Raw genomic sequence first — 13060 nt, 5'->3', positions numbered from 1 at the left:
AGGGAATACCTGGTTCACCGAATTAAGTTAACTGAACTAAACTGGTACTTTAAACAGAGCTGCTAAGTCACAGAGCTCGAAAGGAACTGTACTAGCTAAACAGAACTAACAGAACTGCCTGAAGAAACAGAACTGCCTGAACTAGCAGAACTGTACCATGAGAGGAAAGTCACGGCCTTTTATATGAAAAAGATGCGGCCGTTACCTGAATAAAGAAAACAATATGGAAAGAAGGCTCCGTGAAAAAGCCACCTTCGACTCGAGTTTACAGTTCTGTCAACTCACTTAAGTCGAATTTTAGGGAGGTTAAAGGGTACCCATCCGCTAGGATGAGTCACGGAGAGGGGGTAAGAATTATAGTTTAAAGTCGAGAGATTTACGGGAGAAAGCGTGAGTTTGAGTTATAATTTAGTGTTTAATAGTCCTGTGTTAAAGCCACCCCCGAACTGTGGTGACAGTTCGGACAGGTCACTTAACTAGGGTTTAAGTAAATAATTAGTAAAAATATTTCTAAATCTACGGTTATTTATGCATTGTGATCTTAATCTAAAAAGGGGTTGAATGTTCTGGCGCGTGCGGTGCAGGTGCATGAATATTCCAGGCGTGGGAACAGGTAAGAAGATGTTCTAAGAGTTTCCGGCTAGACGAAGGTGCTCCCATGTAAGTCGGCTGATATAAGAATATGTCTTCTGGCGGCGCAGGTGTCTTTTGGGGAGTCGATGGGAAAAAGGTCTATTCTGTGCCTGCTTGCAGTCTTATGGTAAGTTCAAGTGGAGGCTGTGGGACGAGGGATGTGGGGGAGATAAATTGGAGAAGCCATGCTTGCAGAATGGGAATTCTGTTACACATTGAAAGGGGAACATTATTTGGCAGTTGACGATAAAGTTGAATTAAACGACATTGATCGGCACCTAAAATACCTATTTATACCTATCTCTAACTCGACGTAGAACACACCAAAAAAAATACTAACTGTAAGCTGCCAAACAACTTTCACGATTTAACCGACTTGATTGCCTCAATTATTGAAGCAAGAATGGCGATATTAAAACTTCGATATTGCTATGCTATATGATGCCATCAGTAACGAAAGAATCATGCACAGGCAGCTAGAACTTAAGAAAAAATGTTTGGGTAATCAACATGAAATAGCCCAAGCCCCAGATTTCCAACTATCGCTTAAAAAAACACACACCTCTGGGGTGTTGCAAAAAATGCAGACCTATTACTTACCCTACAGCGTAAAACCTTCTTCTTTCTCTTCGCAAAGATGAGTCACCTGCTTCTTGGACAACGCTGTGATCGTGGCGAAGAAATGATCAGGAGAGGTCCGCTCTAAGGAAGATACGGAGATACGCAGTCCGGAAGGGGAGTAATTTGCGCGACGGTATAAAACGCTGCCCCAAATCTGCGTTAGATGAGTTTTCATTGAGTGAGCTTCCGGAGCTGGGCTCCGTTAGAGGAGTTCCCTGGTGGTCTTCAGACGCTTCTCCGACTTTGGGTAAATGGTTATCCGCTTTATTTAAGTAAAACATTAATTAGATTTAAGTCATCACTTGTTGTATTCATTTTTGCTTGATAAAATAAAATAATTAATAAAATAAAACACCCGTGTGACAATATGCTTTTGCATGTGGGTTTCTCTTTCTAGTAGCACTTGAAGCTCAACGACGTTTGTCACCCACTTCCTTAATTCCATCTTTGCTCCGGTGAAACTTTTCCCTACCAACTTAATTATGAAACTCACCTTGTTCCTTTATGGAGCATTTGATAAATAGTCGTCCTTGTACACTACCGGCAGAAAGTTTGGAAATGCGTGGTGGTTTTCCGCACGTTTTTCCATGGCCCTTTACGATAAAATTTACCCTCGGTTTTTTCGCGATTACTTTTGTTGTAGTAATCGCATCGTATATTTTAAAATACACTTTTTTTGGCAAAATAATAAGCTATTCCCACAAAATTTGTAAATCCCCGTGTTGCTCTAGCCTTTTCGGAAAAGGCTAGTTCGGGCGACTATAACAATCACTAAAATTCTAGAAAATATTATTTTTCATTGAAACTTACACCATAAGGGGGTAACATTTTCATCTACAAAGGTGTTAAGTTTAAAAAAAAAAGTTTTTTAGATTTCAATTATTTTTTTAAATATCATGGATTTTTTGGTGAACGCAAGAGCACAGTCGAGCCCTAAGGGCAGAATAGCATAGCAGTCCCTATTTTCCTTTAAATTTCCCCCTGTTTTTTGCTGTCATTAATTAAAAAATTGCGTAAAACCTAAATGACTTTACTTTTATTTGAAATTGTACACCTTTGTAGATGAAGATGTTATCTACTTATGGTTTAAGTTTCAGTGAAAAATATTGTTTTTGGTGTTCGAATATTTGTGCACTGATATACCTACTGGCGGCCATAAGTCCAAAAAATGTGAAAAAAACTTTATTTTAGGTACATATTTTGGATATATTTTCGCCAACCACGTAAGCCGCGTTCCCACATAAGAACCCGTGCTAAAATGGTACAAAAACGCTGGGTGTTCAGATAATTTTGGCACCTACTGTATGTGCTGGTTTGATTAATAGTACTACAGTGGTTTGCAATTTCCACTATATAAAAAAAAATCTTCGTGGATTGGAAATGAAGCCAACACTCTGAACATACAGAATGCCACAGTTCTCCGAACACCGCGTGGTTTCGGACCATTTTAGCACGGGTCCTTATGGTGGGGGCTGTCTTGCGCAGTTTGAAAAATATGTCAAAAAATTTCTGAAAGGCTATGAAATTTATTTTTAAAACTAGTAAATGAATAAGCTATCTCACACATTTTTTTCAAATTTTTCCGACTTCTGGCCGCCCGTGGGGATATCAGTGCAAAATATCAGAAAACAAAATTTTCTTCTGTTTTTTCTTATGGTACAACGCCCTTTTAAAAAAAATCCCGCCTAAATAATACGTTAAATATTATAAAGTTTGAATCGTTGGAAAGCAGAAATAATGAGCAACATTGTCAGAAAGAACAAAATTTTATACCATGCCATTTTTCCACGTGATTTTATTTTTGTGGCATGAAAATATTTATATCCGAACGCGAGTTTTTCCGCCATGCTTTCTTATGGCACTACGTGTCTTCTTAATTATTTTTTAAAATACACCAAATATAAGACTATCAAAGGCTAACTAGGCTTTTTATGTGTACAAATACGTAATCTACTCCTTCCGGCCACTTTTTATGCCTAAACTTAAATCCCTTTTTGGTAATAAATTTTTCCGTCACAGGCTATGTGTCATTGTCTGATTTTTTCCTGTCAGAAAAATAGTTATACATGCGGCAACTAGGAGCGCGGGTATGCACCATTCTTTGTGAGATTTCGCGCATTTAGAGACAAAGGCTACCTAAATTTGCATGATTTTCAAGTAGAAAAATAACGCGCTCCTAGTTGCCGCATGTATAACTATTTTTCTGGCGGGTCAAATCTTGTTTTAATTAACTGATGCAGTCTCAGTTTTTCATCAATAAAATGTGTCATTATCTAAGTCAATTGATCACGATCTCAGTCATTCTCAAGCAATAGGTATTGCTTGAACCAAGTCATTCATAAATAAAGATGAGTATTCGTTTAAAAAATTTGTCAAAATAAGACACGACATGGATTTTATATTTTTTTTTGCGTTAAAATTCAGTGAAAAGTCAGGAAAAAAATATGTTGAAACGCGGGAACCCCGATTGTTTATAACTCTATAGTAGATTTTTTAAATGGCTACGTTATCCCTGAATTTGGTTGTTTTCTAAAATTTTTTTTCTAAATTAATAGGAAATGAAATATGGTAGGTGTGCGATCATTTCAGTTTCACACACTAGAGGAGCTTCTGAGGCATCAGGGCATCAGTCACAGGCATACCCTAGCAGACGTTTTTTTATTGTTACTATTTCTTTCTTTTTAACTGATATGCAAGCACACCTACCATGTGTCAAAAGTTTTTTTTGTTCCTGTCAAGAAAAATACCACAATTTTATTATTGCAGCCCCATATATGATGATGTTGTGGCCGGCTAGTACTTCTTTTTTTTCTGTCTGACGTCTCATGCGACGAGGAGAACAAACAAAAAATAACGGAAAATATTTCGATTTCAATTAATAGGGCCACCTACGTTCGACTTCATTATGTAAAATGGTTTATAGCAATTTTTAACTGTAAGGCAATACTGATTTCTATATAGTAAACACTGGTGGCGCTGCCCCTCCCCGTTAACTATCGGCTGAATACGGAGGAAACACGGTGATCTGTGAAATCTGGAGTGTGTAGGTCCTTTTCCAGAAAACACGAAATGGCATGTTGTGCACGCAAATAATAGATTTAAATTTCCAAAAATAATTTATAGTACCCAGAGACGCTAATTACTAGTTATTCAACAGAAAAATCTGTAATGACGTTTTCAAGATATAAGTAAAATGGTAGCCACTCAGAAAAAGAGAGTGGGATAAAGTTCCTGTAGATCCCCTTGGTTAACCAAAATGGAATAAACTTACCTAAAACTAAAATTAACATAATAAGAAATAAATTATTAACTGTCAAACAGAAAATGGCATTCAAAAACCTAAAAAAATAAACAGCTGAGAAGTCGTTTCTTAGCAATCAATTGAGCAGTATAACATCCAGGGATGCGCATTCTCCACTAATGCGAAAATCTCATTTGTGTCCAAGTTGGCCTGCTGGGGCTATAGCTCAGCCCCGATCAACTTTGATCGGGGCAGCCCGCGGGTCGTTAAAAAAAAACGATTTTTTCCGGGCTGGGTTTTGGATTTGTAAACTCTGGGTGGGGCGAGGGCTGAGATTTGGCCGCCTCGATCCGCCCCGGCACTCCCTGCAAAATTTGACCAGACGAAAACTTTGCTCGGAATTTTTAAATAAGCCAATCAAATTCTTTCATAATTTTTGGGCTACTAGCCCTACCATCTACTGGGGAGTATTGATACATGCATTGCCATAGGTCAGACAGAGTTATTGAGTCAGATACTCGACATTCGACAATGAATTAGACGAAGCTATTAGCAAATGGCGACTAACTTGTCCGGTTGTCTCTCCTCTTCGTACGAACAGAATTTGTTGAATAATGGCAAAGAATAAAAAGTCTAAGACTGCAGTAGGGTCTCAAAATAAATGGATAATCCACTAAATATTAACCTTAACGAGGGCAACCGGACTGACAAAAGGAAACCATCGCAGTTTGACCAAAGTTTCATTGCTAATATACTCTCCGGATGTTCAAACAGCGTCGTCCATACAAAAGATGAATTGATGGAATATGAGGCGGAAGAGCTTGAACCAAGCAACTGTGGTCCTGATGGCATTCTACTGTATTGGGCACAGAGGTCACGCAAATGGCCGCGTTTATCGTGCATGGCTAGGGACATCTTGACCATTCCCACCACAAGCGCGTCCAGCGAAAGGGCGTTCATTGTCGGGAAAGATGTTTATTTCGGTATATGAAGAATGAGTCTCAACCCTGAAACCGTAGAAGCCTTATTATGTCTGCGCTCATGGTACAGGGCTGTTCGAAATCTTTTTTTGCATTTGATTTTATCGCGTAACGCAGCATTCGACGGACGATTCTGTCTGCTATGACTGTATTTTGTTATTGTGCGAAATATGAATAAATTTAAAAATTTCACTGAAAAAGTTTGTGTTTTGTTTCACGTTATTCGTCGTTTTTTTGTGTTACTGTAAAACGTGTTAGTGTAAAAGAAAGATGCAGAAGAACTAGGTGTGTTTTTTTACTAAATACAATTATTTAGGAAATAATAATTTCATTTCAATAGTTTATTTTGTAATTTTTGTCCCAGTACAAATCATGGAAACTAATCTTACTTTCTTCACTCATCAGTCTTCTCCTTTTGGTTTTGTTGCTGCTAAAGACCTTAAGAAATCATCACTTTATAGCGTCAAAGACGCTGTTACGAAAGCTGGGCTACTGTGGATCTTCAGGAATGTTCTATCCTTTTGATAGAAAAATTTGTTCCGCAACGAGACTTAACTGCTTTAAACTATGTTTCCAGACAGGCAAGTTTCTCAGAAATTCTCAATGGGGAAAACGAAAATGAGCTACAGTAGGTGCCACAAGTATCCCAACAACACGCGTTTTCGAACCATTTTAGCACGGCTTCTTATGGCGGAGGGTATCTCGCGCAGTTTGGAAAAATTTGTTGAAAAAATGGCTGGAGGCCTATGAAATTTTTTGTTGATTTAGTAAATGAATAAGCTACCTAACCTGATTTTTTCAAAATTTTTTGAATTCCGTGAGCATGTCAGTGGCAAAATATTAGAACACAATTTTTTTCTGTGTTTTCTTCTGTAACTACGCCCTATTTCAAAATAATTTTTTCTGTCTAAATAATGCTTAAAATATTTTAAAATTGAAGTCGTTAGATGGCAGAGATAATAAGCAACATTGTCAGAATGAATTGATTTGTTATACCATTCTATTTTTCCGCAAGATTTTTTTTTGTCACATGAAAAAAATTTCTCAGGGACTCCCTATGCCCACCGTGTAAAAATTTTCCGTCAGGTGGAAAAATTTTAAAAAAGTTTGTCGGGTTCCACATAAAAAATTCTACGGGGGTTATTTTTAAGAAAGATCACTGGTACAATGAAGACCGGCTCCCTCTCTTTTTAGAGCTTGGATTACGTGGACTTCACGTCCCATGTGGCACATTATGCACCGGCCATAACAAGGTCAATTGGCAAGTTCACGGTGCCGTTTCTTGAGCGTATTAACTGTTTAACAATAGCACGGGCAGAAGATCAGGGTTCTAGAGAATTGCAGAAGAAAGTTTCCTAAACGTCAAGGTAACACTCCCACCCAAATTTTGCGCCACCCATTTGGGTGGAAATGTCTCCGTTGCCAAAAAATTATTAGAAGTTTTCCCAGCTCTGAAATTATATATCGAGACAGTGCACGCAGTCGTGATCACAAATAAGCCCAATCTGCCAAGAAGAAACTACAGGTTTCCTTTAAGAATCACTTTCTACGCGTCCAAGTAGCTTTTTTCATCAGCGTTTCAACAAAAAAGGAGCCTTATCTGTGCCGTTTCCAGTCGCAGAACCCACTAGCTCTATTCATCTAAAATCAAGTTGGTAAAATCCTCAAGAATCTTTTAAAACGAATGCTGAAAGCTCACAGTTGGAAGAACTTATCATCTAAAAAACTAGTGCGACTGAATTTGGATGATTCAGAAATGTTTCTAGCTCCTAATCGCATGCAATTGGAATGACCACCTTTGATAAATTGGAAGCCTTCAAGAAAACGGAAGATGGAAAGAAAAAGAGTTCCAAGCTGAGGGGTCCAAATCCGCTATCTGTTACGGATAAATAAGTGGCAGAACTCCGAATGAACTATAAAAATTTTCTTAAATCTATGGCTACTAAGATCATTGAACGTTCTCCTATAAAATACCCTTTAGTCCGATACATTTCCTGCCTGTCTCCTCTGGTAATTCAGCAAGATTGTGAAGTTGCGAGGCGAAGAATGGAAAAGCTGGGTCGTCATCTTATTCCAAATTAGAGGCCCAGCTGGAGACTTGTGCAAAAGTCAATATAATTAAATGATGTACATGGCTGGAACACGATTGAAATCTTACTTTAACTCCTGGGACGAAAAAAAAAAGGTCGGACTCGTTTTATGCTGATATCTTAACTCCAACATATTTTCTTGGTGGATTTTAAAAACTTTAGTCCATTATTAAGATAGTACTCATCCTCAACAATGGCCTCGCAGCTGTTGAATCTAGTTTTTAATAAACAAATCCTTTTGGCTGATAATCTTAGTCACCGATCATTAAATAGTAAAAGGATCGTGTATTAATTAGAGCTGAAGAATTACTAATAAGCCCCCAAGTTTAGTTTTAACGAATCTTTTATCAACAAATTTAACTTTCACTAAGTTTCTGTTTTTAAATTCCAATGGTTTTTCATATTGGTCACAATAAATTTGACATTGATTGCGTGTTGTATTTGTTTTAATCCTTTTAATCAAGAGAGACAGTCAATTAATTAAAGCAGGCCATATGGGTGAAAGCCCTTGTATTTTTTTCAATTAAGTGTTCGATAAAGGTCCTAGAAAAAAATCTTGTCTGATGTCTTCTGTGTAGGCGATGTGATTGAGCCTAAAGAGCAGAAACATTTCAAGAATATTTGTATTTAGATTAGGATATTCTTCTAGGCAATCGTTGACACTGTATCCGTTCTTCGATTTCATTGAACCGTTGAAAACCGGTCTCGCTTCGGTAGTGATTTTATCTTTCCTGATAACTGGGTGGTGCGGCAGGACTGTGTACGTTCCCTTGAAGAATTCTTGTGCTTTTGGTATAAACCTTAGGTTCTGAATCGGGACTTATTCTTCCTTATAGGACGTCTTTAGTTCTTTGTTTCGTGCATTTTTCATTTAAGTGCCTAAGATTGGCCTTCTACTAACTCCCTATTCTTGATAAGTTTGGATTGTTTTCTTGTTTTACGGGAGTGGTGCTATGTAATGACCGTCCATATTTTCAGTTATGGAATACATATAGCTTTTCCAATGGTCTGAGATTGGAATTTTTCTAGGCGTTCCAATTTTTCTAACTGCCATCATTTCGCAAAATCAATTCCTTCGTTTGTATCGCTTAATATTTTCTGGAGATCCCTGTTTTACTTGTAGCATGAAATTGTTGTCAGTCACCTGTGATTTTACAACAGCCTTGTCTTGGGCCTCTTTGCCTAATAATAGTCAACCGAGTTCCTGATTTTGAAGCTACTTGCTGGGTATCCAACACCTTCCAGATCATGTTTTCCGGTGCAAATCAGGATGTCTATTTTGTAGGGTCAACTTTCCCGCTTGGGATTTGGTCGTCCGCAAAACTTAAGCCTTCTGTCAACAATTCACTGATGAATTCGGTTTTGCGGGATCCGGCCCCTTTCCAATGCCAGGTTGTTCTATGGTCTCCATTTATTTTGTTTCTGCATCTCGTTCTTAAAGTTCACGTATTCGCAATTTTCTTACGCTCTACTCTCTTTCTCGATGCAAATGTCCAACTTCTTGCAGTTTTAACTGTATTGTCCCAATTTCTTCTAGTCTCAGATTTTGAGCCAGTTCGCTTCGGGCCAAAGTTATGTTTGATCCTTGGTGAATGAAGGGTATGGCTCTGTGCCATCGTTTGGGCCCTTCTACTTTTACCGTCGCCATTTGAACGTGTACTCCATCAAATAGGAGGGATTCGGTTGAAAGAGGAGTTCCTTTAGCTGTGGTTACTTCCCTCGACGGGTTTTTGCTATCGTCACGGACGTAGCTGACACCGAATATGTTTTGTCTGCTTTCTTGGAAACCACTGTTTGGTGTTCTTTTCCGCATTTGTAACAGTTGTTTTAACTCCAACAATTTTTCACGGCATGGTCCAGTCCTAGGCAGCTCCAGCATCTTTTTTCTCGCTGAACTGGCTCCATCCTTTTTTCCACTGGGACATAGCATCTTCTTGGGGACACGTGAATCTCACCACAGAATGGACGTTTTCTTTTTGGTTTGGCACTTTGTCACTTTGGGTGACTCCTTGTTTGTTTGTTTTTTTTGGGGTTTTTTTTTTTTTGTTTTTTTGTTTGTTTTTTTGTGCAGTATATCCACAGGACATTTCTGCCGTCAGATGTCTGATTCATGGTGGAATATCCGTTTGATATCCATTTCCTCTGTGGGTACTTCTTGGGATGTCTGCTGGGTTGTCACATTTGAAGTGCAATGGATGTCCGAAAATTTGATTCTACGGACGTCCTTCCAACAGCCAAGAAGATCTTCAATTGTTTGGTTTTTGATTGTCAAAATTAATTTTGTTTAAAAAAGGGGGACTTAGCCGGGTTTAAATTTTCAACCACAACGTGTTTGGCCTGGCATACAAAAAGATAAACTCCTAGCTTTTTGTAAACTATTAACTATTCAGCAGATTAAAGTTAAAATCATTTATTATGAGAAGATCCGCGTTCAAAGCTTGATTGCGTTATTAGTTTTCAGAGCTAATTTAGCTATCTAATTTAACGAAATAAATATTTAATGATATAAATTATATTTAAAATTTATAATAAAATATTTATACATATATTTAATGATTATTTTATTTTTAAACAATTATACTTATTATTATAACAAATATATGGTGTTTTTATATGCTACCCGATTTTTCGACCCGTTAATAACAATAATGAGTAATGGAAAGACTTTGTTTTGTATTGAAGAAATTTTTCTTGTTAGCCTTGCAGTGGGAATATCTATCAATAATATAATCTACACTTTTTTTCCAGACATTTAATACCTGGGCAAAAAAAGTTGTCTTGATTTATATTACCCAACCACCCTTATAATGATTATACGCCAAACCCACAACACAACAACACAGCAGCATACCCGGAAACTTATATAAGCTAGTTAAAGCTGGCAATAAATCAAGAATCTAATAGATTCAAGAACACCGTACACCAAATTTACAAAATAATTGTTGAAAACCCCTTGTTTTGAATTCTATGGAGATTGCGCTAGAGGAAGTGTATTGACAGCACTGCGATCCGAATCACCAACTTCTTTTTTGTTTCATATCCCAGATTCGAGAATTAACGGACCGCACCGGTTGCCAGATTTTCTCCAAAAAAATTCATAGCAAGAAAATATTAAAGAATGGTCTTCAACAAATGGTTGCCATCAATGTATTAAGCATAAAAAATATCAACTAAAACGGGAACAGCGTCACGAGCGGCCAGAATTGTCATCCAATCTTTTGTTTTACTGTACGCCGCTCAAGCTCAAACGTCGTTGAGGTGTGGGCCGCACATTTTCCCCGCTCATTTCACCGCTTATTTCGACATGCCATCTGGCGATGTAAAAATTATTTTTCTGCATAGTTTCCTTTCTTAAAATCTCAATGCTCTGCATTCAACGATAGTATGTACTTATGTTAATAAATGAAAATGAAAAATTGAATTGCTTCATTTTCTTTATTTTAAAATAAAATATTGAGTCTGACTTAACCTCAGTCATTGCTCACTACAGAAACAAAAATTTTCCCATTGATTTAAAACATTGAAACGATTATTGCGGTTATGGTTCATCAGTCTTTAAAAAAAGAGTGGTTTACTTTAAAAAAAGGAGTGTCTCGAATAGTTTATCAGTGAGCTTGAGTCTTCTTGGTAAAATTATGAGGCCTCTTTGGCTGAATAACCTTCCAACTGACGCTGAAGAAGGAAGGGCTACGTTGTAGCGTCTGAAATATATCAAAATACATGTTATTTGTAAATTTAAGAATATATTTAAATAGCACTTTGGCTACTTATAAATCAATTCGATTGTTGGAAAATCGTAGAGTTGATCAACATTCTTGCAGAACTTGATGTATTTATCAATTTCATTGTCGGTGTTCTGTTTGCTTCTTTTCTTTGTAATTGAAGAGAAAAAGTCTTTTTTTTTCTTCGAGACCTGGATCCGAATGCGATGAAGACGTACAATCCCTTGCTGATTCATCGGATTTGAGAAATGAGATAAGTAACATCTGGTTGCTCAATAAATTGTTTTAATTTATACTTACGAATACGAGCTATGTCGCACCAGCGACTTGTACCGACTTTCAAAAATTGATTTTTAGGCGACTTGAGTCGACTTTTTAGGTCGACCCGAATAATCGATTACGAATCGAAAACGTCCACTATTAGTCGACTCTCTCACAAAAGTCGAGTAAAAACACCTTAGATTCTTCGGAAATATTTCACAGGTAATCGTATTTTTGGTAGGGAAATGTATTTTTGCTTTCGTGTGTATGTCTAAGCAACCAATATGACTTGTATTTAGACACATAGTCTATAGCCCTGAGTGTCAAATGGAATTGTTTCTAGATTATACTATTTATTTCTGATCCTAAGTGTGCTTAGTTAGCTTTGTCTTGCAACATTTCTTAGTTCTCGTCTTTTTACCTAGATTCGCTGCTAGTTCTAATTGTTGAAATTTATCTTACTGATATATAATTTCTTAGATAAGTAATTACACACAAGTCTACCAACAAAAAGAATCCAATTCTTGAGACAATCAAACACATTACGTCTGAACAACTCTACAGATGAAACAGAACACACCATCCGACTCTTTTCCATTACCCAAGAAGTTATATACAGAGTTGCCAGATAAATATATTTCTCATCAGTTTGCAATCTCCAACACCTCCTCTCAGACTGATTTTTCCATGTTTAAAAAAACTTCACAAGAAAATAAATCAGATCAACATACTCCTTTATCAACAACTTTCTTTTCAACGACATTAAACAGATAACACAAACAAGATTGTAGTAATAATCCATCAGCAAGTGAAGCTCCTTCTTCTCCCAGAATATTCACCTCTCCTTACTCATCCATCCACCGATCCATCACTCCTAGTTTCTCTCTGAGATATTCAAAGCTTGGAGTAGGTAAAGCCTTCGTGAAGATGTCTGCCACTTGGTTTCTAGAATCAATATAACGCGCTTCAATTACTCCAGTCTTTTGCGCCTGCTGGACGAAACGGAATCAAGAAAGGGATATACAGCTCTGTTTCCGGCTGAACCAATAGAATGATCCACCATGACATATGAACACGCCTCCAGATGTAGATGACCTGTCATCCAAATCTCCAGCATGATCAGCGTCTGTATAGCCTGTTACACCTTCTTCCAGTGTATCGTATTTGTCGATTAAAATAAATAAAAATTTACCCTGCGGCTAACACGTGGTGTTCACCGAAAAGAGAAAAATTTAGGGGTGAGTTATGTCTCCCCACAGTCCACTGACAGCGAAAATTTTAAGTTAAATTTTAATTATTAAATAGTTCGAAGGACCATGTAAGATTTAGTTCAGCCCGTGCACTGAACTTACCTTAGTAAAGATGGAAATGTAAAGATGAAACACGGGAACACGAGGGGTGAGGTTACCCAAATCAAAGGAAGAAAAACGTTGAGAGAGTTTCGTCCATCGCCCAGCTCGCGTCGTCGGCTGTTGGGAATACGGTGTATTTCCAACAAGCTGGACAAGGAGA

General features: G+C 37.5%; 1 long non-coding RNA gene across 1 annotated transcript; it reads right to left on the bottom strand.

Moving 5' to 3' along the window:
- Positions 1 to 10981: 10981 nt before the first annotated feature.
- On the bottom strand, positions 10982 to 12125 carry LOC116916179. The gene is made up of 3 exons (XR_004390472.2): positions 11588 to 12125; positions 11333 to 11514; positions 10982 to 11266 (listed from the first exon to the last, which is right to left on the bottom strand). It is a non-coding gene; the product is annotated as an uncharacterized LOC116916179 (long non-coding RNA).
- Between the last annotated feature and the right edge of the window lie 935 nt (positions 12126 to 13060).

The sequence above is a fragment of the Daphnia magna genome, linkage group LG2 (assembly GCF_020631705.1).
Source record: "Daphnia magna isolate NIES linkage group LG2, ASM2063170v1.1, whole genome shotgun sequence".
In the NCBI taxonomy this organism is placed as follows: Eukaryota; Metazoa; Arthropoda; class Branchiopoda; order Diplostraca; family Daphniidae; genus Daphnia; species Daphnia magna.
This window is presented reverse-complemented; position numbering and strand designations above follow the sequence as displayed.